At 43.2% G+C, this 25545-nt stretch overlaps 2 long non-coding RNA genes across 2 annotated transcripts in view; one reads left to right on the top strand and one right to left on the bottom strand.

Moving 5' to 3' along the window:
• Positions 1-17093, bottom strand: part of LOC117360255 — a 90039-nt gene extending 72946 nt beyond the window's left edge. The window contains exon 1 of the long non-coding RNA XR_004539393.1: positions 16990-17093. This is a non-coding gene — a long non-coding RNA (uncharacterized LOC117360255). The remainder of the gene's footprint in view (positions 1-16989) is intronic.
• A 72-nt stretch (positions 17094-17165) lies between these two features.
• LOC117365452 overlaps positions 17166-25545 on the top strand; it is a 42674-nt gene continuing 34294 nt past the window's right edge. The window contains exon 1 of the long non-coding RNA XR_004540436.1: positions 17166-17327. This is a non-coding gene — a long non-coding RNA (uncharacterized LOC117365452). The remainder of the gene's footprint in view (positions 17328-25545) is intronic.

The raw sequence follows: 25545 nt of genomic DNA on the forward strand, positions 1-25545 counted from the left end.
CGGGGTTTTTCAACTGGGATGATATCAGAGCTTGAAGATGACTTCAAAGAGGGATCAGAAGTCCCAGGGTGAGGGAGAATCTGGGAAGTTTGGAGCTTCAGGAGGTGAGATCAGAGTGAGGAGTGTACTGGTTAGGGGCATGGGACATGCAAGGTGGAGTGCCACGGTGGACCTGCTTTAGCAGCAACCATTTTACCTGTCAGCATCATATTCACACTTAAAACCTTGTTTTGAGGTGGTGCTAAGTGTAGTCATGTTATCAGCTGTTGTGACTACTAGCATGCTGTACAGACATGCATACTAGCTACCACAACTGACCATATCTTTGACCTACCACATTATGCCTTGTTCTTGCCTCTATTGGCATTAACATGTAGTAGACAGTGCAGAAAAAAATCTTTGCTAGCTGCTTAATGTAGCTTATTAAAGGACCCTAGATATGCTTAAGCTGTCTTTGTACAATAGCCCTAAAATAGGTGCCTGTTGGACCTCCTATCAACGCAACTTGTTATAAAATTACTCATCTAAGAAGTAATGGCAAAGAAAAGCTAACATATTGAGAAGATTAATTCACAGTAATAATAATAAAAACAAAATTAAACCAAACCTTGGCAATTTTGAATATAGGTTCTTTCCTTGGGACTTGAGATAGTTAATGTGTATAGGTGAAGGTTAAATATGTACAATCTATAATGTACCTGCCTGAACACTGAAATCATAATGCATTTTACATCACAGATTGGTGAAACATTTTCTTTTCTTAGTGGTTAAATGATTTGCTTTCTGAACACGTTGACTGTTTTTTTTTTTTTTCTGAAATAGTAAATTAAAGAATGAAATCATTTCTTTTCAGTATTGCCTTTAGATTGTGGAGACTACATGTACCTCTAACTCTAAGTTATTGCAGGAAAAACACTAGGAAAGTCATGGATTGTTTCCAATTTTCCACAGTGGAAGACAAGCGGTCAGACAATGCAGACAAACAGAAAAATCAAATAAGAAATTCACACTACTGTTTGGCAATGATCAGTGTAATATGTATTTCCTCTAGTTCCTTGAAGCATAGCATTGAATGTGAAAACATCTCATCTCTCAAAGATGACATGCTTTCAGAAAAGCCCAGAGAAATACAGTTAAACTTTAAAAGTACTTTCCATAATCTCAATTCTCTACAGAGTTTTCTTATTTGCTAAACTATTCAGGCAGTATTTTTAAACCTTTTGTTTTTGGTTTTCTTTTCATTTCACTTGATTATGTTATTCACCTCTTGAAGCTGCTGCAGGCTCCTGCTAAACATGTCTCAGGTAGTTTCCACCTCCTTCTACTACCTCCGCCAACTGAGAAGGATCAAATCCTACATCTCCAAAGCAGACCTATCCCAACTCCTCTATGCCTATGTTCTCTCCAGGATGGATTACTGAAACTCCCTATTTAATGGAGTGGGCAAAAAAGATCTCAGACGCCTCCAGTGTGTCCAAAATGCAGCAATCCATCTCCTACACAACCTCAACTACCACAACCCCATCTTCCCAGCCCTCCGCACAGAACACTGGCTGCCGATCAACAAACGCTGCGCCTTTAAGGCCATGGTAATAGCACATAAAAGAATCTACAGCACCACCACAGCCTACATAGGATCCAAGCTAACCCTGTACACCCCACCTGCCTCCTCCGCTCTGAAATGGAGAAACACCTATGCATCCCCCCAGGAAGGTCTCTCCTGTCAGAAACTGCCTGCAAACGTTCCTACAGCCACTTCATCCATCAACTCTGGAAACCACTCCCCCTGCAAATCAGATTACAGAACTCATTGATGACCTCTGGAAAGCGGTTGAGACCCTCCTCTTCAACTAAAAATCCAGCTGCAATCAACCCCTCTTCTCCCCCCTAAATACCCCCTTCCTTTCTGCCCTCTTTTCTCCATTTTTCTAAACTTGTACTTAAGTTGCTGAATAGTCATTGTACTGTCCAACTGTATTCCACTGTGAATGTTAGCTCGTAACCCGATCTGAGCCACTGGGAGGACGAGATAGAAATTGAATTAAAGAAAGAAAGAAAGATCAATTGAGATAGGGATGTCACCATGTTAGCAAGAGAAATAATTTTAGAAAACCATTATCTTTGCAAAATTATTTGCAGTTCTCTTACAGAATGATCAGAGTATTGCTTTGTGCTTGGTCCTCCTCGGCCCACATAAAGGCCTTCACAAAGGGCCCTTTGGCATGGCTCTTTGCTGAGGGCCTGCCGACGGGTAAGGCCCACCTGTGTGGCGGTCCTTAAAGGGCTGAAAAAGGTCCAGGATAGATGTAGGTGGTGCTTCCTGCTGGTGATTCCAGAGATTAAGGGCCTATCTACATCTTCACCTATAGGTTCTAATTGATCACAGATCTCATCTCAAAACTCCTCTGTTGGTATCTTGCCAAGCCTTTCTGTATGTATTGCTTCTTTAGTTGTTGAAATGTTTATATGGTCTATCAGGGGAAAATTTAATCCTTTAGATATAGCAGAAATGTAATGTAATTTATTTCTTATATACCGCTACATCCGTTAGGTTCTAAGCAGTTTACAGAAAATATACATTAAGATTATAAATAGGAAAGGTACTTGAAAAATTCCCTTACTGTCCCGAAGGCTCACAATCTAACTAAAGTACCTGGAGGGTAATAGAGAAGTGAAAAGTAGAGTTAGAGGAAAAATAAATATAAAATAAACATTTTAACAAGACAGCATTGATCTAAATACTTTGGGAGGTAGAAGAGAGGAGAGAAAGGAATAGAAGCAGAAGGGGGAGACGTTGAACAGTAGAATTCTGGAGAAATTTAAATGATAGAAATAGAACAAAACAAAGACAAAATGCAAAACAATAGATAAGATTAAAGATAAATCATAAGCTGGAAAGAAAAATAAAATAAAACTTTGTCTTCAATCCACGGTTTCAGCGTCAGTGATGAAGTGGAGCAAGTAAGTTTAGGAGGAGCGATGACGTTTCCAGAAAAAGGGCTTCTTCAGGGAAGAGACTTGGCCGACAGTCCCAGGATGTCTATGTCTCCTCCCCTGCGATGTTCTCCCATCCATGCATTCCCTCCCAGACACACTGCCCGTGCCCCAGCCGCTCCAAGGAGGCTGCCCCAGATGAGGCCCACGGTGAATGCAGGATTCTCTCCTCTGTGGGAAAGCCGCCCGGAGCCAACAGTCGATCTTCATAGCGGATTGCAGGGGGGGAAGAGTTCACACTCTTGGTAGGATCGGGTCTGTGTTCTCTCGGTGGTTGTGGCTGGTCTCGTTGCTGCTTAGGTGTAAAAGCAGTTGATCTCCACTGCTGCTGATATTTAAAAGCAGGCAGATTGATCTCTCCAATGGACTGCAGGGGGAGGAGTTCACAATCCTGGCAGGATCGGGTCTGTGAGCTCTTGGTGGTTGCGGTAGGTCTCGCTGCTGCTTGTATGTAAAAGCAGTTGTTTTTCTACTGCTGCTGATATTTAAAGCAGGTAGATTGATCTCTTAAACGGGATATAAGGGGAGGAGCTCTCGATAGTGGCGGCTGGTCTTGGTGCTGTTTAGGTGTAAAAGCAGTTGATCTCCTCCTTCTGATGATATTTAAAAGCAAGCATATTGATTTTTCCAACGGAATGCTGGGGGAAGAGCTTACTTGTCTGGCTGGATCAGGGCAAAGGGCTCTCGGTAATGGTGGCTGGTCCTGTTGCTGCTTAGGTGTAAAAAACAGTTGATCTTCCTAGTGGACTGCAGAGATGAAGTCTAGACCAGGGGTGTCCAAATTTTTGGCTTCCCTTGGCCGCATTGACAGAAAAAATATTTCTGGGGCCGCACAAATGCACAAACACTGCAGCAAGCCAGAGGAGGGAGCTGGCAAGATGGTAAAAACCCGGGGGCAGCAGAGAAAAACACTGCATCGCTCTTGACTGGGGCCGCACAAAATACTTCACTGGGCCACAGGTTGGACACCCCTGGTCTAGACTGTGGCCTCCATTATGAGTTGGGTTGTGAGGGAAAACAGCACAACTTAATTGTATCAAAAGTTTATCAAAGGTGCAGACTTTAGTATCCTCATATACTTCCAAGTGTAGATTTAGGTCCTCGAGAATTATCAGATTGGTGAAGATTGTGTTGCAGTGGGAGATCAGATTAAAGAGTCAGTCCTCCAGCATGTTCCAGTTGCCAGGTGGTTTATAAGTACAGAGTATACTTCTCCCTCCGCATTTGCGGTTTCAGCAATAACGGTTTCAATTATTGCGGTTTTTAGCTTGCTGGCTCCTCCCCCCCAAAATTACATCATTTTGCTGATTCCATGCATTTACAGAGAAAATCGCTGATTCCCATCACTTTCTTCACTGTGTTTTGCCTCTCCTTCAGGATCAGGCCAGGTCTCCTACCATGGTATTCGTGGTTTCACCATATTTACAATGGTTTTTTAATAGAAAACAGCGACTAACATATGAAAAAGTTATTTGCGTTTTTTCTGTATTTGCGGGTCTGTTAATCCGCTATCGCAGCGAATATGGAGGGAGAAGTGTATACCTAATTCTGTACTTTCTTCTAGGATCTTCATACTGCAAATCATGCATTCTAATTGATGATTATTGCAACTATCTATTAGCCTTAATGAAAGAAATGATCTGTAAACTATGAGTAATCCCTCCCCCCCTTTTAATTTTCTTTGACAATGAATCAATTTGTATCCTGGCGGACATAGCTCTACTAAAGTTGGGGTGTTATCATCTGGGATCCAAGATTCTGTTATACAAACTATTCCTGCCTGGGAACTTGTTATCAAATCTCTTAGATCAAGGTCTTATTACAGACTGAGCATGCATTCAGATACAAATATTCTATTGGCATATACACTAGGCTTCATTGGTGGGCATTTCTGTAACACATGTTTTAAATTCTTATAATCCCTTCCTCTATATTGACAGGGAGTAAGGTCTTTAGCCTTTCTATTGCCTATAATCACCTCAGGTGTGTTAGGCTTAGTAGCACCATGCTCTGACTAGTTTCTTGACTATTTCTTGACTATATCTGAGACCACCCCTGATCTTCAGGTGACATATTCTATTGTAATCTATTTAGAACCGTGGAAGTGGATAAATAGAAATGCTCCATTTGTAAACTCAAGAGCACTATTCCAACGGAAGAAAAGGCCTCAGGTATTATCACGGCAGAGCATAAAAGCTCAAACCTCCTCCACCCACATAATTGGCCAAAAAACGTCCGGAAAGAATGTGATACTGCCACTACTCTAGCAGGACTAAAATCACTAGCAGCTTTTCATACTATGTAGGTAACAGTAATACAATGTAATAGCCAAGTTTCACGGTATACAACCATTTCTTCAGGGCTTTATCCACTTTCACTTCCCCACATATATTGCGTTTGTTAGTGATTTTAGGGTTCATAGTCTGTCGCGCATGAGACACCAATGTGCCGACAATCCAGCGCTGATAATTCAGCACAAGAAAGAAGCGTGCCGCGGAAAAACTTAATTTTAAAGAGCTCCGAAGTGGGGTGTGAGTGGGGAACCCCCCACTTTACTGCATAGTGTTCGTGCTGATGTTGGGGGGGGGGGGGTTGGAGGGGTTGGAACCCTGCATTATAGAGAAAATTTAACTTTTTCTGATTTTTTCGGGAAAGTTCCGTTTTCACTATAATGCGGGGGTTTGTACCCTCCACACCCCCCAACGGCAGCATGAACACGATGCAGTAAAGTGGGGTCCCCCCACACACCTCCATCGGAGCTCTATAAAATGAAGTTTTCCCGCGGCGCCCTTCATTCTTGCGCTGAATTGTCAGCGCTGGCTTGTCGGCGCGCTAGTGACTGGCATGCGATTATCCTGTCATCGATTTTAGTCCTGCTAGAGTAGTGGCAGTAGCACATCCTTTCTGGAAGTTTTTTGGCCGAAGATGTGGGTGGAGGAGTTTATATAGTATTGTAGGACATCATATTAATGATTGTACCAATGTTATTTTGAATGAGATTTACTATGTGCCCCGTCTACTAAACCTGTCTTAAACAAGAATAGACTTATTAAGGTTAGGTAATAGAACATTAGCCTCTATATCTTTCTAAATTCCAATTGGTCTACCTTCAATAATAAAATGAACTCTGTCTCATAATAACTGATTGCTATAAGAGAAGGACAGTGAAATAAACTGCTGAAGCCCAAATTGTACCTTTCCCCAAGTTTGAATGCCAGCCGATAAATTATTCCAATGGAGTTTTTCTTTCCCTTAGCAGATCCTCACTGAGCACCTCTTCAGGGCAAGGAGCAGCAGAGGTCTGGGTTATCTTTTTGTTGCTTTTTTGGAAGCTATTAGAGCTAAGAGAATCCTTCAGAAAGTGGAAGAAGGATCAGACTGAAAATAATAAGGAACAGCACAAGGAATGACAAATCAAATGGAAGGCACTGATAAGGAAGGCACAGAGAGATCTTGAAAAGAAGATTGTGCTGGAAGCCAAAACACGTAGTGCTATGGACTCTTAGGGGCTGATTCTGTAAACAGTGCCTGCAGTGGCAGGCACCTAAAAATGGGTACCTGCCATGTGTCAATCACGGACAGGCGTTGCTGACAGAATTGCGGGTATCAAGGCCCCTAGGTGCCAGAAATGTAGGCCAGGGTTCTATAGGCATACATTTCCAATGCCTAGGGTCCATTCAGAATTGGAGCCAGCAGTATCTAGCAACACCAAAGTCTGACGATGCCTCTAAACATGCCCACTTCCAGACTTTGGCATCACTAGGCATCATGGACCCAGGCGTCAATCCTGGAGGCTGTCTTTTTAAACAAGGGTTTAATTGGTTTTAATGGCAGGACCAATTATAGCATCACTTAAAACCAATTAAGACAGATTTTTCAAAAGACAGAAAGAAAGACAGAAAGAAAGCAGATGGTAGCTGGGGAGGGAGGCAGATATGTGAGCAGCAGGAGAGAGGTGTAGAGGGAAATGAGTAGAGCCTTGTAGAATGCAATTAATTGAGACATGGCATGAATATTAGAATACTACTCCCACCTTGGTACACCCAGTGAGACTACATTCTTTAAACTTGTTACTATTCTATTACTTTCCTGTCTGTCATTTGCTCTTTCCCTGTTGTGAATCTTATTTTATTAGAGGTCAAGTTCCATTAATTTTAGAAAACTCTATTTATGACAGTAAAAACATAGCATTTACCCTAGCAAGTTTTGAATTTTTATATTCTGCATTAGTTTAACATCAGAGCAAACAACATGATTCTTTGCCTTTTTAATATGCAAAACACATTGAAAATGATATAAACATTAAGATAAATTTCTGTGAATTGCTTTGCCTTTAGTAATCCCTCTGAGCAATATGTGGCTTTCTATGATCTCGTTAATTAATAAACTATAAGGGAAGGTGAGGAAGTTTTTCTGAATAAAAACTGGAAGGTGTAACTGCGTGGGTGTGAAAGCTGTCATTTTTCATTTTCATTTTTGTTACTTACTCAGTTAGGTCTCTAGTCTATAAAATTCAGAGGTGAGAGAAAAATATACACAAAAATAAATATTATTCAGGAAAGCTTGATTGTTTTGTTTTGAAGCATGACCAAGGATCACCGGGCGAGTCATGTAACAGCAGTGCTTCAGTTTTATCATAATTAATTTTCAACCCAGTAAAAAGACCAATCAATTAATAATTTGCATCAGGTGAGGGAGGTGGACATCAGCATGTCAAATGTAAAGAAGCATATCATCTGCAAATAGGCTAATACGAAATTCATGCATCCCTATGCCCAAGCCTTGTAGATTTGAATCCTGATGGATCCGGATATCCAGAGGCTCCAGGGAAAGAATGAAAAGCAAGGGAGACAGTGGTGCTTAAGGTGTCTAAGACTTCCAAGTCGAAGCACATTTCTACTGCCTCTGTGGAACCTCCAGCCAAAGCAGGTGGTCTGGTTTCAAACGCGGATCCATCCTTGCCGGCTTCTTTCCAGAGAAGCAATTCATTCAGTTCCTCACTAATATGGGACCGAAGCTTGTTACTCTAATCCAGCCTGGGCATTCTGCAGATTCCCGCGAGGTCGAGCCTCTTCCTATGCCTCAGTCTGAGCTTACACACTCTATGCAGGGAGCAGAGTCTCTGCGAGTGTCTGGTCTGGCATCTATGCACGTGAAGCAAGGAGCAGATTCTTTGCAAGTGCTTCGACAGGAATCCTCACACTCCATACAAGGAGCAGAGTCTTTGGGAGTGCATCGAGGTTCCTCCATCAAGCCTCTGGAGCTTCGATCCACAGTTTCCAGCCCTATCCATTCCTTGGTGGCATCGACTGTTTCCGTCTGCAGGGAAAAGTCTCCTCGATCTTCGAGATCTGCTTCCAAGCACCATTTTCACCAACGATCGAAGCCTTCCTCGAGGCATACTTCCAGGCATAGCTCTTCTTCCAAAGAGCATCCTTCTTCAACTAAGCTTCGATCTACACCTTCCAGTTCTACTAGACCACCGACTCCTCGATCGAGGTCTCCACTTCCACACCTCGAGGACTCAGCGGTTTCGATTGCTTCGTCCAAGTCTTCCTATTCTTTTGATGCCTTTTTTCATGCCAAAGCTTCATCTTTGACCCAGGCTGCCTCGATAACCTCGAGTCCTTCTCGAGGCAAGGCATTGGCGGATCAGCTATCTTTCTCCTCTTTTCTTAGTCAGATGGTTATTGACTTGGACCTTCAATTTGATGCTAGTTCCAAATACTCTTAAGGAGTATCTCGAAGTCATGCATTCTTCCTCAACCTCTGGCAGAGTCACTTAAGATTCCTCTTCACAAGCTTTTGTCTCAGACTTTTACCAGATGCCTGGAGACTCCTTATGCAATTCCAGCTGTTCCAGGTAAATTAGACTCCAGATATAAAACTCTCCATTGCAAAGGATTTGAGAATTCATAGTTATCTCACCAATTCACCAATTCCTACTTGTGGAGTCATCTTGAAAAGGTCCCATCCTTCCAAGGTTTATGCTACCGTTCCTCCTATAAGGGATGGGAAAACTATGGACAAATTTTGACGTTGCATCTATCAAAATGCCATGATGTCCTCTAAAGTCCTTAATTACAATTTCCATTTTATCACTTATTTTGAGTTCCTCATTGCTCCTTTGCACCCCACAGTCTGGTATCTTCCCTTCCCTGATTCTCTGGCATCTCTCTCCTTTCCTTTTCTTTCATCTTTCCCTCTCCCTCTATGCTCTGACATCTCCCCTTCCTTTTCCCTTAGGCTGGCATACCTTCCTCCTTTCCTCCAAGCCCTGGCATCTCCTTTCATTCCCTCCCTCATCTTCCTTCTCCTTCCAGCTGGGTACAGCAACACTCTCCCCTGCAGCTTTGGACTTCCCCACACCTGCTCCCCCCCAAATTGCCATGTTTCGCTTCTTCTTCTTCCTTCCTCCCTCCCTCCGCGGGACTCTGCGGCACCATCAGCTCTTACTCCCTCTAACGCTGGCCCTGCAGCGCCGGACTTTCCCACACCTGCTCCACCCCCCCCCCCGATCGCTATTATTTTAAATGTTATGGCAGCCGCAGCGCTGTATCCGTCAGAGGATACTTCTAGTCGGCACACTTTGCCCTTTGGCAGAAATAAATTTTGACAGTTGCTGAGGTTCATAGAAAACATATCTGTTACCTTGATAAACCATAACACATCTCAAAATGAACGTTGCACCCAACTGTAGGGCCTGAGGTCTCAAAATTAGAAACTGTTTTCTTCTCTTCTGGGTTGAACATGAAACGTCATGATACATTCTACTAACTTTTGACATGAATGGAACATCTTTATATTAAAAAAAAAAGCTTCAGCATCCATTCCCTATCTGAATCATTAGCAAATTGTACCATAAGCGCAGCAGTAGTGGTCTGGACTTCACTATCAGACCTCTCTAGGAAATGAGTTAAATCCAGACAAATTCTGCTGGTTTGTATCTTGAGCTTTAACTCTAAAAGGCAAATACATTTTTGTGAGAGGCGGATAGGAAAACTCAAGCACCTTCAAAATTTCAGTAAGTTATTTTCTGAACATATGTCCAGACATAGAAGGTAATTTTGGGAAATTTATAATCCGAAGGTTAGATCTCCTAGTTGCATTTTCCAACATTTCTATTTTAAAGTGGAGGTTCCTACTGTCCTTGACCCATGTTAAGGCCTGTGTTTCAACAACTAATCTAGTCTCATATCCTTCTATTTTGTTTTCCACTTTAGTTAGTCTATCTTTTATGTCCAGATTTTCTGACACACTGTTGTGTAGTGCGCTGTAAGATGCTGCATCTGAGTCCCCAGAGAGAACTGTAAATTAGATATTGAATCCCATAGTGTTTCCAAACTGAAGACTTCGGGTCTTTGCAAGGGTATAAGCTCAGTTCAGGGACCCACAGGACTGTAGAATTACAGTACCTGTGTCCTCAGTAGAAGTGCCTTTCAATTTAGGAAAAACTTCAGGAGTCTGCTTCTTCTCTCTCTCTAAGCGCACTGATGGTTGCAACACTGGCTTCTCAGACTTCTCTCCAGAGTCGATTCCTGCACTCCGTTGGGCTGCAAAGAGAATGTCCTGGGCCAATTCCACCTCCAACGCTCCCTCTGGCTCCCCCGGACGGCTTGGAGGACTCCACTCCTTCGGAGACAGGGTAGTAGCCTCAATGGAAAAGTCCGACGCTTCAGTCTGCGTGCCTCCCACAGTCGAGTGTTCGGGTTCCACACTCGACAAAGATGTCCATCAGACCAACTGGAGTACTGGAATGGTCCGGGACAACCCGGACCTTTGATTTCCTTTTCACCATCAGCAAGAGGTAAAGAAAAAGATTTTACCCCAGCAACATCGCAGCGTCTCAGGACGAGCTACCAGCCGCCATCTTAGCTAAGCTCTCCATAATGAAACTTCTCCATGTGATATGTTTTAATGCATAATTATATTTAATAAACCTCTTTGTTCCTAAGGCTGATGTGTACAGTCCCTTCCCCACTTGTTTTCTTGTTCTGATTTATCTGACATGGGATTGTTTTCCTTGTTTTTGTGGATTGTATTGGCTAATATTATCACTTGGCCATCCCCCATGCCATCCCTGACTTGTCCATTTTTTATGGGTGGTCAGATTTAATACTCAGTGGCATTGCCTGGTTTAGTAGTACTGAATATAAAGAGGCAGGTGGCCACAGGCAATTTAATCAAGCAGGAGACTCTCCTGCCCACTTAAATTGATTTGAATATAAGCTGGACTATTTTATATCTGTTGGTAAGAAGCAACATATAAAACACATGCATACATGCTGACCCACTCCATCTTGACCAATTCTCTATCTCTGGGAAAGCCTGTGCATAGATTACATAAAAGTAAGCTCCTGCATCGCTTCACAGTGCGACCTCATCAGGAGTATTGCATTCAATTCTGGTCTCCTTATCTCAAGAAAGATATAGTGGCGCTAGAAAAGGTTCAAATAAGAGCAATCAAGATGGTAAAGGGGATGGAACTCCTCTCGCTTAGGCCTTTCCCCTGCCTCTAAATGCACAGAGAGAAAAAAGGTGTTTTTAGAAGAGGGGAAAGGGTGGGCGGTGGGTGGGAGGTGGGCCGACCTAGACCTAGGCGTGCAGCAGGTATAACCAAAACTTTAGGCAGGCTGCCTAGTCGGCACTTATACGTTTTGACTTAGACCAAGTCAAAACAGGTATAAGTGCCGAAAAGGGGCTGCTGAGCTGATCGTGGCTGCTGCGATCAGCTCAGTGGCCCCAGCAACCTGCCTACCCCCTACAGCAATGATCGCGGCAGGAGAGATGGCTCATCTCCCCTGCCGCGATCCACCCTTCCCCCCCGACAATGATCAGGGCAGGAGGTAGCTCAAGCCCTCCGGCCCCGCAGCACCCCTGAACCCCCAATGAAGATCGATGCAAGAGGGAGCCCAAGCCCTCTTGCCCCGGGCACCCCTGAACTCCCCGACAGGATCGGGGCAGGAGGGAACCCAAGCCCTCCTGCCCTGGGCTCCCCCAGAACTCCCCAATAGGATTGGGCAGGAGGGAGCCCAAGCTCTCCTGCCCTCAACGCAAGGGCCCCCCTGAACCCCGATCGCCCTCCCTGCCAACCCGCCGACCCCCCTCCCCGTACCTTCAATAACATTGGTCAGATGGACGGGTGCCAAGGCCGTCCATCCGACAGGCCAGCCATCCGTTGAATGGCTGGCCTTAGGACCTGATTGGCCCAGGCGGCTCAAATCCCGCCGACAGGTGGGGCCTAAGCCTACTGGGCCTATTCTGGTTGGCCCAGGCGGCTCAGGCCCCACCTGTGGGTGGGATTTGAGCCGCCTGGGCCAATCAGGTCCTAAGGCTAGCCATTCAATGGATGGCTGGCCTGTCGGACAGACGGGCTTAGCACCCGTCCGTCCGATCAACGTTATTGAAGGTATGGGAAGGAGGTGGGGGTGGGGGGGTCGTGGGGTCGGTGGGGGGGGGTCGCGGGTCAGCGGGGAGCGATCGGGATTCAGAGGGGCCCTTGCGTCGAGGGCAGGAGGGCTTGGGCTCCCTCTTGCACCGATGTCGTGGGGGTGGGGGGGTGGATTCTGTAACCGGTGTTGTTTTTGACAGATACCGATTACAGAATCCAGCTTTTAGGTGAAGGACTGGCTCCTCCTTCACCTAAAAGCCCTTGTTTTGGACATTTGGAGCTTAGGCTTTTTTTAGGTTGATTATATGGTATAAGTTTAGACGTAGTGGTGGTCTGAGTGTTTAAACAGCTGAACGTAGAGGCAGGCCATTATTTTAAAAAAAACCCTCCTTTTGGATGTTTTTTTTGATAATGGAAATTTTCCCTGCTTCTGCTTTCAATGTTTAAGACCTTAGGTCAAAAGGGGACTTAGACATTTTTTATTATTATTATGCCCCTCTATCTGTCTGCTTCCATTGTTCATATGCATTTCATACAGTGACACATATCTTACTTATTCAACTACAGTGTAATCCTTTTATGAACTAGGACCATGTAGTAAAACCATGCAAGCAAGAATTGCAAAGGCAATTTCAATGGCATTAATTGTGCCTTAGAAGAAATGTACTGTCTTTTGAATATATTAAACTAATGTGTCCTGGAAATAGGATTTTGAGTAAATGCAGAGGAGAAGCCTTCTTCAGGCAAGGGAAAATGCAGAATAAGTTTAGTGAATATTAATGATGCATGACCCTCAGGAGCCCCCAAAGCTACAACTGTGTTTCAAATGCAGTTCTTTTTCTTGGATTCATTTTGTCCGTGTTGTTTCTCTTTGAACCTTTCTATCTTATAGCTATCCAACTGCTAGGAATGAATTCTCCCTTCCCATCTTTTTTTTTTCCTCTCTGTTCAAGTTATTTATTTCTTCTATTCTGTCAACACTTTTAGAGGAACCAATGAATTAGAGGAACTAAAAAGTCCAGAAAGATGATGACTAATCCTTCCAATTATATTTCTGACAAACATCAATTTCAAATGCAGGTCTGATGAGGATTCAGTGCTAGCAGAGGAGGATAGAGGAAGCATAATTGTATTTTTAGTACTAAAATGCAATATTGCAGAGAAATTAGATCTTTGAGAGTATGTCAAGGATAAATGAATTTTGGAAGGCAGAATGAAGAGGAAACTTCCCACAGAAAGAGGCTGCTACTTTTCTTCCTGACTACTCTAAAAATTGTGCCTGCAGTTTTGGTTAGCTCACCAGAAATATACACAAGAAGGATGCTGAAATGACATATGAATGAGGAAAGACTTCAGCGATAACAGTCTGAAAACCTTGATTGGCAATTCATGTTCTAGCTTTTTTTTTTTAATGTCTAAGGATGGAGCATTACTGGCTATGAGAGTTAAAATCCACTACCTGCAGGGCACACTCACACATCCAGTGATAGTTTTTGGATCTGAGTTATCTGACTAAGGGCTATATTCACTAAGCAAACTGATTGTGTATCGATCGGTTTGTGACCTCTTTGCAACCCGATTATTCCCTCTCAATCCGATCAGCATCCGATCTAATCAGCACATGCAAATGAGGGAAATGGCATGCAAATTTTGGAAGGCAGCGATTCACTAAACAATTTCTACAACACTGATTGAGCTTGCCAATCAGAAAAGAAGTGACTGCTGAAGACCAGTCACTTCTATCCTTGCCGACTCTCCTGCCAACCACGGGCTCACAATGCTTTTAGCAGAATATATATAAAAAAGGAATTTTTTCCTTTTTTTATATATTCTGCAAAACACATTGTGAGCCGGTGGTTTTAATCTGAGAGTGCCCCCCCAAACCCAAAAATATGCCCCTCCACACTGAAATGACCCCCCCTGCACCAATGTCCACCGCTGCTGACCACCCACCCCCTCCTCACACGCGAATGAATATGGCAGGAGGTATGTCAACTCCCTCCTGCCATCGCAAACTCGGTTTGGCCTGGCCCACCTTCCTCCTCATACCTTTAGCTTGGCTGGCCGGCTGGCCAGGCCGAGCCCACCCCGCTCCCCGTACCTTTAAAAACGATGGGAGCAGGAGAGGTGCTCAGTCCCTCCTGCTCCAGGCCTCCTCCGACGCACTGCGGCGCTAGGTCATGCCCTGGTACATCACACAGGGAGGGGCCTAAGGTCATGATTGGCTGAGGCACCTCAGGGTCCTCCCTTGGGAGGGGCCTGAGGCACCTCAGTCAATCAGGGACTTCCTTGGACTCCTCTCTAAGGAAGTCCCTGATTGGCTGGGACACCCTGGCCCATCCGACCACAGCCAATCATATGATGCACCGGGGTATGACCTAAGGCCGCAGTGCGTCGGAGGAGGAGGCCTGAAGCAGGAGGAACTGAGCATCCCTCCTACTCCCAACATTTTTAAAGGTATGGGGAGGGAGGTGGGCCAAGTCGGGTTTACGATGGCAGGAGATAGTTGGCATCCCTTCTGCCCTTTTTGTCTTCGGCAGGCCCGCGTTCGGTGGATATTTGGGGGTGGGGGGGTTCAGGAAGGGAGGAAGCACTTTGTTGGGGGGGGACTTTTTTTTTTTTTAATCGAGCAGTTATTTTGTGTGTGTAATACAGGGGTGCCCACACTTTTTGGGCTTGCGAGCTACTTTTTAAATGACCAAGTCAAAATGATCTACCAACAATAAAATAAAAAAAAAACACAAAGCATAGTATGCATAGAAAATGTTAATCATCATTCCTATTCCAGGGTTTTTCAAAGAGGTCAAAGCAGATGACTCTAAGCACTATCACCTCAGTAACAACCATACAAAAATAGACAAATATACCCCCTCCCTTTTTACTAAACCACGATAGCAGTTTTTAGCGCAGGGAGCTGCGCTGAATGCCCAGCGCTGCTCTCGACACTCATAGGCTCCCTGCGCTAAAAACCTCTATTGCGGTTTAGTAAAAGGGGACCTTAGTGTAAAATATAGACAGCAGATATAAATTCAGACACATTTTGATCACTAAATTTAAAATAAAACCATTTTCCGTACCTTATCTGGTGATTTCATGAGTCTCTGGTTGCACTTTCTTCTTCTGACTGTGCATACAATCTTTCTTCCCTTCTTTTAGCCTGTATGCTTCTTCTCCTCCAGACCTCATTCCTTCCCCCCAACTTTTCCTTCCTCTTCCCTGCCCTTTCTTTCTCTCTGCCTCCCTTTCTTTTTTTTCTGTTTCTCTTCTTTCCTTCTTTCTCCCTGCCCTTCCCCAAGCCACTGCCACTGCCATTACCATCGGGGACCAGGACCCAAACTCCACCAATAACAGGCCCCAAGCTCTCCCTGCTTCGGCCAACCAGCATTCCTCTCCCCGACGTCAATTCTGCCGTTGGGAAGAGGAAGGCTGATCAGCCCAAGATCGTGATCAACCTATTGGGGGAAATGCTGCCGGGTCCTGCCTTCGCGGAAACAGAAAGTAGGCAGGACCCGGCAGGAACAAGAACAAATGCTTCACTAACCTGTCTCCCGCATTAGCCCGTAGCGAACGCTTGCTTCAGGGCTCTCAACATGTGCGTGCAGGCTTCCCTTCTCCCCCCCTCCCCCTCCACGGACATAACTTCCTGTTTCGTAGGGAAGAGAAGAGAAGCCTGCACGCACACGTTAGAGCCCGGAGCATAAGTTCGCTAGGGGCTGAAATCTCCAAGCCGGTTTTTTTGGTTTTTTTTTTAATGTTCAGCAGCGGCAGATGACAGCTGGGCGGACCGCCCAGCTAAAAGGCCCTAGGGAGAACACTGGAGAGGAAGGCTGATCGGCCCGTAGACCAGGACGGCAACACGAGTGCGATCGACTCGAGTTGCCTTCCTGAGCTACTGGTCGATCGCGATCGACGCGTTGGGCACCCCTGGTGTAATACATGCAAAATATCTGCCCGATTAAAAAACAAAAACAAAAACGTAAAAAGCCCTGACAGCAGTATCAGGAGGCTGCTTCTCCTGTCACTACTGTCAGGGTCTGCCCAGACTGAATCGCTTTTGAGTCGGAGTTTGCATGCAAATGATTTGCACTTCCTTGCAAATCATTTGCATGCAAACTTGATAGTGAATCAAAAGCGATTGACTCACTATACTTTAGTGAATCTAGCCCTTATTCTGATTGGCCAGCTCCAAGTATCAATGCTAACTAGTCAAAGTTAGAGCTTCAGAAACTCTGCATATTTTTTGGAGAGGGAGGGCATTTTTTATGCTCTACAAATTATTCACACAAATTTTAGCAAGTCAGTTGGAAAGGAATGAATGTTGACCTTGAAAATTTTCTATCTACATCTCAAAATTGTTAAAAATGTTGTAGCATTATCCTCTTAGGGCCTGATTCTACAGTACAGTATACCGTATTTTTCACTCCATATGATGCACTTTTTTTCCACCCAAAAGTGGGTGGAAATGTCGGTGCATCTTATGAAGCGAAGGTACAAATTTCGTTACCCAGCCGTACCACCTTTTAAAGCCAACCCACCCACTCCTGCCACCACCGCACCACTTTTTTTTTAAAACACCCCCCTCATCGTTGTCTCCCCCTTTTTACCCTGGTGGTCCAGCATGTATTCTTCGTCTTATTTCCCGGCCTGCGGTGCAGAGATCAGCATCGCGGACGTCAGGAGCAAGCTTTACGCTCTCCTGCTCTGCCCTGTGCTGTTTTCTGAATGGCTGCCGTAGGTTCTCGCAGGACTCGCGAGAACTTACGGCAGCCATTCAGAAAGCAGTGCGGGGCCGAGCGGGACAGTGTAAAGCTTACTCCTGATGTCTGTTTTGCTGATCTCTGCACCGCAGGCTGGGAAATGAGGAGCCCGGAAGAGCGAAGGCTGCCGCGGAAGGCAGGGAGGGAGAAAAACAGGCTGGAGCTGCTGGGCAGAATTTAAAAAGGTACGGGGGGAGGGGGACTTGCCTGGGGCTGGCTGGCTGGTTGGCCTGGAGCTGGCTGGCTTGGAGCTGGCTGGCTGGCTGGCTGGTTTGGGGCTGGCTGGCTGGTTTGGGGCTGGCTGGCTGGTTGGCCTGGAGCTGGCTGGCTTGGAGCTGGCTGGCCTTGGGCTGGCTGGCTGGCTGGTTTGGGGCTGGCTGGATGGCTTAGGGCTGGTGGGCCTGGGGCTGGCTGGCTGTTTTGGGGCTGGTGAGATGACTTGGGGCTGCCTACCATTAGATGTGCCCACCACTAGATGTGCCCTGTACCCCGTCCCAGCCTACCACTAGACTACCAGAGGGGGGTACAGGGAACACCATTTGGTTCTAAATTTTTTTATTGGGTTTTCCTTCTCTAAAGGTGGGTGCATCTTATAGTCAGGTGTGTCTTATGGAGAGAAAAATACGGTATATAGCACAATAGAATTAGTATCATCTAGAGCAGCGCTTAACATAATTCTACAAGGTGTGTGTACCTTTCATAGAATCGTACTAAGCGCCTGTGCATCACATAACTTTTAGACATACCCATTTAATCTAGCTAAAACCATGTCTAAATATCTTCACCTTAGTTATGCATGGATCAGGCATATCATATAACAATAAGTATAATTTTTAGGAATGCCTAAGATCTGCTCGTGGTCACTCCCCCTTTTCAAATTCACATACTGAAACTGGCGCATACTTTTTAGAGATCCATGCTTTCCAAGTTGTGTGTATAACTTTTAATTAGAGCCAATTAGCACTATTTATGAGGTTTTGATTGGCAAGTAGCACCAATTAGACCAATTAATCAATTAAGTTATGCACGCAAATCAATTGTGTGAACCAATTTGTGTATACAACTTAAGACACCCTTTATAGAATTTGGGGTTGGGGCAATTCTACAACTGGTCATCTTCTACTAGGTGCCCAGATGGAGTGTGGTGAGGGCCAATTCTGTAATGGATTCTGGGAGCCCAGATGCCATTATAGAATACTAATATAACTCATTGTTAATATATCTAACAGTTATGTGGCTGCAGTTACACCATCCATAGATCTGGTGTTAGCTATATAAATGCAGAAGAGGTGCACATTTCTTACAGTATTATGCTGCAGGTTATACATGCAACAGGGAGCCCTGCTCATGATCATCAACATGCAGCACAATGTAAAGGTTCCAAGATGAGAACAGTTATCGCAGAAGAAGATGTAGTCGTATAGCTCCCTTCAAAAATCTGGTTACATCAGGATGAGAAGCCAAAGAAACTTTTTCCACTCGAGCCCTAAAGCATGAGAGGCCTGCCACCTATACTTTGAAGGAACCAACTGCCAGTCCCTTTTCTAATCCGTCCTGAAGAAATGTTAGGACCACTGACAGCGGAGCTTTGAAAGGCTCCACCTTAGTATAGGCCACCATAATCACCAATTTCTTAGATCTTAAGAGGGTAGCCTTGAACATCATCAACCTCAAGCTCTCTTTTTAGAGTCCCCAGCACCAGCTTCCAGCTGCCTTCTCTTTTCTTCTTTCTCCCAGTTCCCAATCTGCAATCTCCCAGCTTCCTTTTCTCATAGATCCAGCTCTGGCATCAGACTCCATCACCATTCAACCAGCCCCAAGATTAGCCTCCAGCCCTTCTTCCAGTCACCCACACCAGCCTTGGTCTCTAGCACATTTTATTTGGTTCCAGCTCCAGCATCAGACTCTAGTTCCCTTCTAACAATCCCCAGACCCAGTATCAGCCTCCAGCTTCCTTCTCCTAATCTTCAGCTCCAGACCAGCTTCTAGCTCTCTTTTCCTGGACCTTGCCCCCTCCCCAAATCCCAGCATCAGCCTCTATTCCCTTGCTCCAGCTCTAGAATACTCCCCTAACTGTTTGTCCTCAACTCCAGCTTCTATCTTCCCCAGCAGCAGTGGTAATATGTTCTTCCCTCCTTTGGTTCTACTACGTTAGTCCTCTTTATCAGGCTGTCCAGCAGGTTTGAAACATGAAATGAGGCATTTCCTCTTTCTTTTGAGCATCAGCCTACTGCTCCTTTCACTATATTCCCCAGCCCCATCATCAACCTCGAGCTATCTTCTTCGAGTCCCAGCACCAGCCTCCCACTCCCTTTTCCCCTTTCTTTTTTCTCCCAGCCCCAGCCTCTCATGTATTTGAGGAAAAATATATCAATGTCTGCATGTAAAAATTGGAGTTATCATTTTACAATATCAGTGGTAAACTTAGAGGCAATCTCCAAGCATGCCTGGTTTTCTTCAACAAGAGCACACTATTTTGAATTACCCCTACTGGCCTGAAGTCTGTATAGAAGCAGTAGAATTATGTTTCAAGCTGTTCCCCCAGAAATAAAGCTGTGCCTAGTCCGATCACACACCATAAGGATCCCATCAGATCATAAATCTTGGCATAATGCTTCTTTCACTTATGGCCATTTATGGCACACAATGAGCTAAGTTTTCAAGAAATTGCATGGTGGTTAGATGACTAGTATTCCCACACCCTCTAGGCTTTAGGGAGCCAGGCTATAGGACACTCCAGCTTTATGTGGTGAGGTCTGTACTTACAGTTTCCAATACAGTACGGACTTTATTTGGCTTTATTATAACCATATGTTCTTTACTATTTCTGCATAAATCAAGCCAATTGTTCTTAATTTTTTCCATGCCCTGATTTTTTTTTTTATGAAATACACCATTAGGTTTGTTTATTATGATTTACCATATTTCTATTTATATATATATGGATTGTTAGTGGTTGAATCACCGCCTTCATTTTTATGAATAAGAACCCTGAAGTAAGTAAATCAATTACAGATGAACTGTAATGTGGCTTTGTCCTGAGATTGTCTTTTTTCAGGAAAGCCAAAAATATGTCTTTGCAAGGCTACTTAAATAAGAAAATTACATGCTTAATTGTTTAGGACCTTCTTTATTAAACAGTTCATCCAAGGGGAAAGAATGAGGAAAGGGCAATTATAAATAAGAACAATAGATGCATAAAATGAGCAACATAACAATTAAGAGGGTAATATTTTGTGATGGCAACCATATCAGTTTAAACAATAGCCATGACATATACATTAATGCATATATTCAACACCTTTACCTGTATAGTGAGGTAATAAATATTTGCAGGGACTTTTTAGATAGTAACCGTTTCTCCCCCCCCCCCCAAAAAAAAAAATCCAAAACATTTTGAAGCAGGTATAGATCTAATCTAAAATCAACATCTCACTCCCCACAAGAAAAAAAACATACACATGCAAGAAATATGCATATATAGAAACATTAAAAAAATGAAGTCAGATAAAGACCATATGGCCTAGCTAGCTTCTAACCTTGTTAATTTGTACCATTTCTTTAACCATTGTAAACCGCATAGAACTTCACGGTCCTGCGGTATATAAACTGTTATTATTATTATTATCTAGTAGAAATTTGAGCGGGGACAGAAATCAAACCAGTCTCTGTCCGTCTCTGCTGGAATCAAACCCATCTCAGTCCATTCCCGCTGGAATCAAACCTGTTCCCGTCCATCCCTGCAAGTAATCTCTTCCATCTCCACCCATCCCATAAACTTCAGAAGTAGTTATTTCTTTTAATTATGCTACTGAATTAGAGGCTTTGGTAAAGACCCATTTATAAATAAGCAAATATACTTCATTAATTTGGAAATATTAATTGGGAACACATAAAACAGGTCTCTTCCAGAGCATCTAATGTAAGTATAAAATATAAATACTCCAGCTGATGAGGACCTTTGAGCTATGTCAGCTGAAAACTTCCTCTGAAGATGGCCAAAACTCCCTTTTACTAAACTTGGCAGGCAACAGCAACATCCCCTAATCCTCAGATGCTGGCACCTCAGAGGCTCAAGGATGCTGCCAGCAACTTGGTAGAAGGGCAGAAGGGCGTTCTAGCCACCTTTGGAGGAGATCCTCAGCTGGTGGTCATGGAAGTTTGTGAACAACTAACAGCAAGTAGTATCATATTTTAAAACATTCTATTTCTTTGTTTGTTATAGGAGAAGCAGTAGTCCTCTTGGTTGTCACAAGAAGTGGTGGGTTCTCTGAGGCAGCCCACAAGGGCGAAACGAGTCAGAACCTGATAGTACCATCACAGTCAGCTTCATTGACTTCACCAGGCTATGGATCTTTTTAGCATTCATATGAAATGATTGAAATCTTAAGCATGAATTTCAAGCACTAAGCCCTTTATATAAAAGAAGACAATCACTATAAAATAATAAGATTAAACAGATTTTTAGTGTAGGAGGAAGTGCAGTGATAAACCAAGGGGGTTTGCATTTTGGGGCGTGTCCCCGTTTGTGGCTTCTCTACCTGCGGGTTATGAGCACTTCCGAAGTTAGTTTACATATAATAATTAAGTTTAAAATGATATACGGAGGGGATCAATTCTTTATATAATTGAATTGTTCATCATTTGGATCCACCAAATATTAGATTTATATTTCCCGAGTTTGATTATGAATTTGATACTGGCAGAAAAAACTTAAGGCCTTGGGGATTCATTGTGATAGTTCTTTGGATTTTAAATCTCAAATGGTCTCAAATGGTCAAGGATTGTTTTTTTCATTTGTGGTTTATTAAATAACTAACACCATTTTTGAATGAATCTAATTTGGTAAATATTGTGCATGCTATAACAACTAATCCAAAATACTACTGCTAAATTGATAATTGGAAAAAATAAAGCAGATCATGTTACACCTATATTAGTTGAATGCCTATTACAGGACAAAATTACTTTTAAAATTTTATGTTTGGTGTTTAAAGCTTTGAAGTGGAATGTCCCAGAGTATTTGTCAGATAAATTGAGTAAATATGCTCCAACATGTGTTCTGCGTTCATCTCAGAAAAACTTGCTTCAGTTACCATCATTGGATAAAGTGAGATTGACTGGAACACGGAAAAGAGCTTTCTATTATGTTGGACCTAGCTTGGGGAATAAGCTGACAATTGAATTGTAATCAAAGGAAAATTACTTGGGTTTTTGTAAGGTATTGGAAATGTAGCTTTTAACAGAAAACTTTTGTATTATGAAATGAACACTATAACATGGATAGTAAGGAGAGTCAGAATACTATGGGTATCAGCTATTTATTGAGGTCTTCTATATAGTTAATGAGTGAATTTGATAATGAGAATTACAATTAGATGATTATTATATTTGGGGTGAGTCCTATGGATGTGATGGTATAATTAGTATGATAATAATTGTAATTGTGTAATGAGATGTTTTTAAGTTTGTAATTTGTTATAATAAGCTGTTTTTAGAATTGTGTACTGCTATAGCTCTTTGTTTTTTAGTGATATATTAAGTATTAAAATAAAATCAAATGCTGCTGTTGGTCTGAAGAGAGTGAGTGCAGCTGGATAGAAATTGACCTGGAGGAAGATACTATACCCACTGGAGCCCCGAATAACCACTTCTATCCCCAGGGGAACCCTGTGGACCTGGGGACCAGGCACTGCACATCTCAAATTGTGGGATTCCTGTTGTTCCCCATTCCCCTACAGCTCTCTACTATTTAGTCTGCCCAAGCATGCCAACTACTATCTTCTCCTTTTTCCTACTGGCCATACCTCTTCCTATGCACCCTAGCATCCTTCTAGCTTTTTCTACTATATCTTCTTTTACCTAAGAGATCCCACATACTGGACACATGCTTTCTTGAATTCAGACACAGTGTTTGTCTCCATCATCTACTGGGAGACTATTCCACGTATCTGCCACCCTTTCTGTAAAAAAAAGTATTTCCTTAGATTATTCCTGAGCCTATCACCTCTTAACTTCATTCTATGCTCTCTCAATCTGGAGATTACCTTCAAATGAAAAACATTTGCATCATGCACATTTATGCCTTGTAGGTATTTAAACGTCTCTATCAAATGTTTCTCTTCTCCCACCTTTCATCCAAAGTACCGGTATACATATTGAGATCTTCAAGTCTGTCCCCATAAGCCTTATGATGCAGACCATGAGCCATTTTAGTTTCCGTCCTCTGGACTGACTCAATCCTGCTTATATAATTTTGAAAGTGCGGTCTCCAGAATTATACACAATATTCTAAATGAAGTCTCACCAGAGTCTTATACAGGGGTATTAATATCTCCTTTTTCCTACTGGCTATACCTCTGTCTATACACCTTAGAATCTTTCTAGCTTTTGCTGTCACTTTTTCAAACTGTTTCACCACCTTGAGATCATCATATACTATCACACCCAAGTCCTGCTCCTCTTTCATGCACAAAAGTTCTTCACCCCTTAAACTGTACCATTCCCACGAGTATTTGCAGCCCAAATGCATATCCTTGCATTTCTTAGCATTAAATTTTAGCTGCCAAATTTCAGACCATTTTTCAAACTTTGCTAGGTCCTTCCTCATGTTATTCACACCATCAGGGTATCTACTCTATTACAGGTTTTGACAGCCATTCAGCAACATTGCTTACAAAAAACATTAAAAAGAACAGGCCCTTTCCACAGAGTGATCTCCATTAACCATTACCCTTTGTCACCTTCCACTCAACCAGCTCCTGACCCAGTCTGTCACTTTGTGGCCCAATCCGGAAGTCACTCAATTTATTTATTAGATGCTCGTCTCGAACACTGTCAAAGGCTTTGCTAAAATCTAAATGCACCATTTCTAGCATATTCCTTCTATCCAATTCTCTGGTCACCCAGTCAAAGAAATTGATCAGACTTACCTGACAAGTTAGTAAATCCATGTAAATGAAGAGAGTATCATTGGGTAGAGAGTACTACAGCTAGAAGCTGTAGACTTTAAACTGTAAGCTAGCTTTCAGTTTTAATCTTTTAAACTGTTACAGTATATCAATAATAAGATTTTTTAGCATGTGCTTTTATAAAAGGTATACAATCTGATAGAGATTGTATATTCTCAGTGTGCAGTGTAATAACATTCTTTCTTTCTTAAGGAACAATATTTCAAAATAGGTTAGTTTTGTGTCTACCATGACAATAAAGAACTTCACACCTAATCCAGGATTTGTGGAATATGATCTCAATCTCTCAGATTTACTGTTAATGCTGACCTTAGTACTTTTATCATGCCAAAGAGAGCTTCATTCGATTTTTGATGAACCTTACTGTATCTGCATACCCAATATAATCAAATACAGAGTTTGTGACATACAGTGGTTGTAGCAGAACATTATCCTTATTTTATCTTCATGTTTGAGCCCTCTTAGCTCTTTCATTATTCTCTCCTACTGCCTTGACTTTTTGAACAAATCTATGGGATTCCTATCTTTTCCTGAAGGTTTTGCAACATTGCTGCCACCATCTATAGCCCTAGTAGATAAAGTATGGTTGTGCTCTTAAGAACATAAGAATTGCCGCTGCTGGGTCAGACCAGTGGTCTATCGTGCCCAGCAGTCAAAGACCAGTGCCCTAACTGAAACTAGCCTTACCTGCGTACGTTCTGGTTCAGCAGGAACTTGTCTAACTTTGTCTTGAATCCCTGGAGGGTGTTTTCCCCTATAACAGACTCCGGAAGAGCATTCCAGTTTTCTACCACTCTCGTTTGTACGGAATCTATCCCCTTTTAACTTTAGAGAGTGCTCTCTCGTTCTCTCTACCTTGGAGAGGGTGAATAATCTGTCTTTATCTACTAAGTTTATTCCCTTCATTATCTTGAATGTTTTGATCATGTCCCCTCTCAGTCTCTCTCCTCTTTTCAAGTTAGAAGAGGCCCAGTTTCTCTAATCTCTCACTGTACGGCAATTCCTCCAGCCCCTTAACCATTTTAGTCACTCTTCTCTGGACCCTTTCGAGTAGTACTGTGTCCTTCTTCATGTACGGCAACCAGTGATGGATGCAGTATTCCAGGTGAGGGTGTACCATGGCCCGGTACAGCAGCATGATAACCTTTTCCGATCTGTTCGTGATCCCCTTTTTAATCATTCCTAGCATTCTGTTTGCCCTTTTCGATGCCACCACACATTGCGCAGATGGCTTCATCGACTTGTCGACCAATACTCCCAAGTCTCTTTCCTGGGGGTCTCTCCAAGTACTGCACCGGACATCCTGTATTCATGTATAAGATTTTTGTTATAGACATACATCACCTTACACTTATGCACGTTGAACCTCATCTGCCATGTCACGGCCCATTTCTCGAGCGTGTTTATGTCACTTTGCAGATGTTCACAATCC

This window comes from Geotrypetes seraphini, chromosome 1 (assembly GCF_902459505.1).
Source record: "Geotrypetes seraphini chromosome 1, aGeoSer1.1, whole genome shotgun sequence".
Taxonomy (NCBI): Eukaryota; Metazoa; Chordata; class Amphibia; order Gymnophiona; family Dermophiidae; genus Geotrypetes; species Geotrypetes seraphini.